This window comes from Urocitellus parryii, unplaced genomic scaffold (genome assembly GCF_045843805.1).
Source record: "Urocitellus parryii isolate mUroPar1 unplaced genomic scaffold, mUroPar1.hap1 Scaffold_40, whole genome shotgun sequence".
NCBI classification, from domain to species: Eukaryota; Metazoa; Chordata; class Mammalia; order Rodentia; family Sciuridae; genus Urocitellus; species Urocitellus parryii.
In genome coordinates, this window is record NW_027553586.1 from 1,245,615 (window position 1) to 1,251,821 (window position 6,207).

The following is a 6,207-nucleotide window of genomic DNA, read 5'->3' on the forward strand; positions in this document are numbered from 1 at the left end:
AAAACAAAAAAGGGGGAACTGTAGTGAGCCGTTTCTGTGTACTGTGGCCGCCATTACAAGATGGCGCTGATAGCACCGTGGCCTGTGATAAACAACTCCTTATTTTGGGAGAGTTGGCACGTAGCTGTAAAACACCCTATGAGAAAGATCCATGTGGCAGTTGTGCATTGGGGCTTTATCTGCTTTATTAGGGCTGGGGCACATAGCAGTAGTAGGAGTAGTAGTAGTAGGAGTAGAAGTAGGAGTAGCAGTAGAAGTAGCAGTAGGAGTAGTAGTAGAAGCTAGAAGACATGTCAAAATAAAGGCCTGAATAAACTGCTGAAGGAAGAATCCTGTGTCGTGTTTCCTTTGCTGGCGAGGGGACGCGGCACTGTGCAATATTAATGTTGATGGGAAGGTAAATGAGGACAACCAATATCAAAAATAATATGGTGATTCCTCAAAAATTTAAACAAAAAACTACCATTTGACCCATAAATCTCACTTCTTTTTTTTTTTTCCTTTGAAGGGTAAAAATTTTATTTTTGAGGAATTCATACTGCACATTTTCAAAGAGAGTCACATAAGAAAGCAAAAATGTTATCCTCCCCTCATCCTAGAAATAAATAAGAAGGGCATAAAATTTCTTTTTAAATCATGACACTTGTAAGTTTAGCACCAGCATCCAAAATGAACAAAAAAGGAAAAAAAAAAGCATTTACTATATATTTCAGATTTCTTTGGTTGGGGTTCTCCCCATGTGGTATTAATATTTCTTCTTTCAATTCATATTACCAAAACAGTAAAAACCAGGAAAAAAATATAAACCTAGTGGTTGCTGAAACTGGGGAGGTTGCTCTCTCGTACTCTGTGCAGACATTCCCGGAATGGCAGCTTGCTGGAAAAATATGCTGACATTTTCATTTTGCAGTTGTTAGTTTCTCAAAGAATAACAGTAAACATTCTAATGTCCAAATCTTAGTTAGTCTTCCACTTTATTGCTTAGATGTTTCTTTGGTGTTGGTAAGGTTGTGGGTGTGCTTTTTGCTTTACTTTTGAATGGTCATTATTCTTTAGGTCACCCTGCTGGTGGTGAAGGTGCCTGGGGAGCTGGGTGTCACTCAGCACTGCTCTGCTCGGTGGCTGGAGCAGGGTTCTCAGTTGGTGCTTCACCTGCCTTGGTCTCTTTGCCATCTTGTGAAGGAGCATTTGGAGGATGGGGGCGACGTCGATAGTTATAGGGACGCCGGTATCCACGGCGAGCAGATGGCTGGTTTGGACCATTGGCTGCTTGTTGATTCTCTTTATCTTCAGCCTCTCCAACAGCTGGGGCAGGTCGTGGGCGAGGAGGTCCCCTACGGTACCTTGGGCGATAAGTTGGATTTCTATGAACTGGTCCCGGAAGCTGTGCTCCCTCCGGGACTCCATCCTTCATCTCTCCAATCTCACCAGCCTGCATTCTGTTGGGATGGGGAAAGACCTGTGAGCGACTGTCAAAGGTCTGTCCCACGTGGTAAGGCGGGAACCGCCGCTGCCGGTACTGAGGGCGGTACTGGGGGCGGCGCAGCTGACTCCGGGCCCCAGAGAACTGCCCGTCAGTGGCAGGGGGGTCAAATCCTTCACTGCTGCCGCTCCCTTCCTCCTCCTCCTCCCCAGCGTAATTACGGGGAGGTCCACGGCGTCTGCCATAGTAGCCACGTCTATAACGGCGCCGATCAGCAGCATATCGACTCCCTTCTACAGGAACTCCATCTGGGCCAGTCACATTGGCTGCTTCAGCACACTTTTCTCCTTCAACCACATCAAACTCTACAGTTTCTCCATCTCCTACACTACGCAGATATTTCCGTGGGTTATTCTTCTTGATGGCAGTCTGATGTACAAATACATCTTCTTTGGTGTCATTTCGATTTATAAATCCATATCCATTTCTGACGTTGAACCATTTGACAGTGCCAAGGACTTTGGTGGCGAGAACTTTTTTCTCCGCGTCTTCGCTGCCGGCGGTGGCTGAAGAGGCGGGGGCCGCGGTGCCCGTGGCTGCCGGGGCCGCGTCCCCACCGGGGTTTCCTGCGACGAGGGCGGCGGGCGCGGGAGCCACGGCCTGGGGCGCACCGCTGCCCACAGGGCTCTTGGGCGCGGGGTCCTGGGGCGCCGCGGCGGCCGCCTCCGCCGGAGCCTGCGGGAGGGTGGTGGTGGTGGTGCTGGTGGCCTCGCCCGCCTCGCTCATGCCGCCTCCACTGCTCTCACTCGGGCACCTCGGTGGCGGTTGGTCGGCGGTTGGCGCGGCTGGTGGTCGCGATGGCCGGGCTCGCTCTCAGGGAGGCCGGTGCGGATCTCGCGGCGCAGGCGGCGGCGGCCGAGGGGGCGTCTCGCGGCGGAGGCGGCTGGAGCTCTCGGGCTGCGCGCTCGCGCTGGGGCTCCTCGCTGGATCTTACTCATAAATCTCACTTCTAAGTATATATGCAAAGGAAATGAAATCAGTGTGCTAAAGATACATCTGCACTCCCATGTTTATTGCAGCACTAATTATGATGGCCAAGATCCAACATCACTTTCTTCTACAACTTACTTGACGATTCCTATTCTTGTAATCTATTGCTGTATTACACACTCCTCTATATTTAGCAACTAAATACTACTGCGGTTGCTCAGTTTTGTGGGCAAGGAATTTAGGAAAAGCTCAATTAGGTGGCTCATCTCTGATCCATTGATGTTTTTGCATCAGAGGGTGCAGCTGGAGTGGCAGGTTCCAATTCCAAGATGTATTCTTTAATAATGATTGGTTCTTCAGTGTTCCTGTTTCTGCTTGTCTTTTTTTTTTCTGTCTCTCTTAATGGTGTATCATCCTTCAATACTCTGTACTTGTCTTGTGCTTCTTAAAGAAAGATACTTTCTTGGAAGACATATTTCTCTGTCTTAGTAGGCATAGCAGCTCTATTTCAAGCATAAAAGGGTCCAAAATTTAGGAGATTAATCTTCTAGTACTTTAAAGCCTAAGCCTAGAAACTTGCACAGCATTACTTTCTCCAGAATTATGCTACTAAAATTATTCATAGTGCTTTCCTTACTTCAAGGGGATGTGTCACCTCATAATTGAATAGCAGAAATTTCAAATAGTGTGTGGAAATTTTTAATTCCCCCCTAAGTCCTAATGCTTTCATTCAATATAAATTTATTTTTTTAATTCTCTTTAGTTGTGATACAGCATCAGGATACACCTTGACATAAATACAAAGCATGGAACCCAATGCACTCTGATCAGTCCCCAGCACTCCTTCCCCATTCCGCTCTCTCCAACTCTACCAATCCCTCTTCAATCCATTTACAGTTTACTTTAACAAAACAAACAAACAAACAAAAAAAACCCACCTAGTGTCCTGTGGATACAGCTGACGCTGGGACCCACCATGCCACATCCGTGAATGCACATACTAACATTTGGTCAGATTCATTCCACTGTTTATCCCTATTCCTGTTCCTTCTTCCTCTTCTTAATCCCCATTCAACTAATATACTAACCTTCTCATTGTTTTGATGAAATTCCCTCACTCCCCTTTTATTTTCTTTCATCTCCACATACTATTCACTATTAAGCTATTGCCTAATTTTACAAAATTATTTTACCCTAACATCTAAGAACATTGGTCCTCTCAACATTTTTCTTTTATCTTGTAAATGCATCATAATCCCTCAGCAATTCAGAGGCATTCAGACTTCCTGGTTCCATTGGAGACAATAACAAGATAATAAATAACAGCTCCATTGTCAAAGTTGGTAGTTTTGCAAATTAACTATGTTCAATTTTTGACATTAGGGCTATGTTTTAATAACTATTTCCATTATGTAAAAGTACTTTAAAATAAGTAACGTTCAAACAGTTAATATCAGCATTCAAAGCAACAACAAAAAAAGTTCCAGAGGAAAAAAGCAAAAAACATATTTTATGTATGGTAGAACATGTCTTCCTGGTGACATTTTACAGTCAATTCAAACATGTACAACTTCTGATACATAGCTATGGAGTGCCAGAGCAAGTTGCTCTGAAGTATCACCAAGGAACAGAGAGATACCTTTAAGTTTATAATACACTATTTGTGAACTAAAAATATTATTGTAAGTTTATAGAACATTGTGAGCTCTGTCACTACATAAAGTTTGTTCTTCATGAATATAGGTTCATATGTAATCTCAGTATGTATAAGGGTAACTTGATGGTAGAATAAAAATTTCCTGAATACTAAAAAACAATTATGGGGTAGATTTATTATTTCATATGAATGTTCATACCTGCATAAGAATTCCTCTCTAGTTATGGAATTTCATATTCCATAAATTCTCCCTCTAAGAGTTTTTTCTTCTTTGAAGACAGCTATATAGCTACACAATACACTGCTGAATATTTTACAGATAATTCTGAACTCATATCTGCCCCAAGGTGTCCCAAATACTCTACCCAGGTAGATTGTGATGAAATAGGGTTATGGCTCAAATTTTGATTTGGAAAAATATCTTCTTCAATCATCTACACAAATTCCAACACAGATAATGCACTTGATCTTTAAAATACATATCAATACTCATGGAATCAGAGTACCTTCAAATATTATTAGTTCCACCCTAATAGACTCACAATTTTTGCACAGATTATTAAATTTTCCCAACTACTCAAAAGGAGAAGCATGACATCACTATTTTTTTTTTATGCTCCACAGGTTCACCAAGAAAGCTGGTGAAATGTACCTCATAACATTAAATTATCAGGCCAGGGAGTGAGAGTAAGTTCAAATCCAACTTTTCCCTCTTATTAGAAAAGTGAAAGCAGGCGAATTATCTTAATTCTCTGTGCCTTAAATTTTCAACATTAAAATATAAAACATTATATTATTTGTCAGGATTAATTTTTATATTAATAATTTTAATTTATATAAAATTTCATTATATAATAACTCTCAACCAACAGTAGATATTTTACTTTTACTATTAATATTTTTGTGGTTGTATTTTCCTGGGCTCCATTTTCTTTCATCTGACTTTTCTCAGAAAACATTGAGATTACATACTTTTAAGAGCATAGCCTTAGTATATAAGCAATCCAAATAATTTTTAATATCAATTTTTCTGAAGGCATGACAGAAATAGCATTTATCTACTATGAATTTATTAATAACATGTGAAATGTATCAATGATAATACAATATGAAGCACAAAAGCCCCTCCTCATATAGAACTAATGCATAGCATATGTAAATTGCTTACCCAATGTAGCCTTTTTTAATCCTTACCTCTAATGTGAAGTCAATTTTATTATTATGTGTACTTTATAAATAAATCCTCATGAAAATTATGATTTATTCAAAATTTGATAGCTAGAAAGTATCACAAATAGGGAAGCTATTATAATTCATCTTCATTTTATTTTGACTTTCTGGTTTTGACTATTCCAGAAACATAGCAAGCTAGTTAACCATTTAAAATTCAAGCTCCCTTTCTGAAACATAGGGAGGGTTGATTCAAGGATAAGGCTGCTCAACAAGGAATTATTATTCTTATTCCTCTTATAATCAGTTGGTGTCATGGGCTTTGTTCTGTCTTTATCGTGAGAGATAAGGGCTTAAATTTCATTTTCCTACATATGAATTTCCAATTTTCCTAGCACCATTTGTTGAAGAGGCTACCTTTTCTCCAATGTTTTTGGAGGCTTTGTCTAGTATGAGATAAGTGTGTTTATGTGGGTTTGTCTCTGTATCCTCTATTTTGGACCATTGGTCTACTAGTCTGTTTAGGTGCCAATACCATGTTGTTTTATAACTTTGCTTTGTAGTATAGTTTACAGTCTGGGATTGTGATGCCTCCTGCTTCACTCTTCTTGCTAAGGATTGCTTTGGCTATTCTGGGTCTCTTATTTTTCCAGATAAATTTCATGATTGCTTCTTTAATTTCTATGAGGAATGCCATTGGGATTTTGATTGGAATTGTATTAAAATTGTATAGTGCTTTAGGTAGTATGGTCATTTTGACAATATTAATTCTACCTATCCAAGAACAAGGGAGATCTTTCCATCTTCTAAGGTCTTCTTTAATTTCTTTCTTTAGCATTCTGTAATTTTCATTGTAGAGGTCTTTCACCTCTCTCATTAAGTTGATTCCCAAGTGTTTTATTCTTTATTTTTTAGGCTGTTGTAAATGGGGTAGTTTTCCTAGAGGATTTGTCACTGATGTTGTCAC

General features: G+C 40.3%; 1 pseudogene; it reads right to left on the minus strand.

The window, feature by feature from the left end:
• Positions 1-510: 510 nt before the first annotated feature.
• LOC144252269 (Y-box-binding protein 3 pseudogene) lies at positions 511-2,233 on the minus strand (annotated as a pseudogene).
• Positions 2,234-6,207: the final 3,974 nt, after the last annotated feature.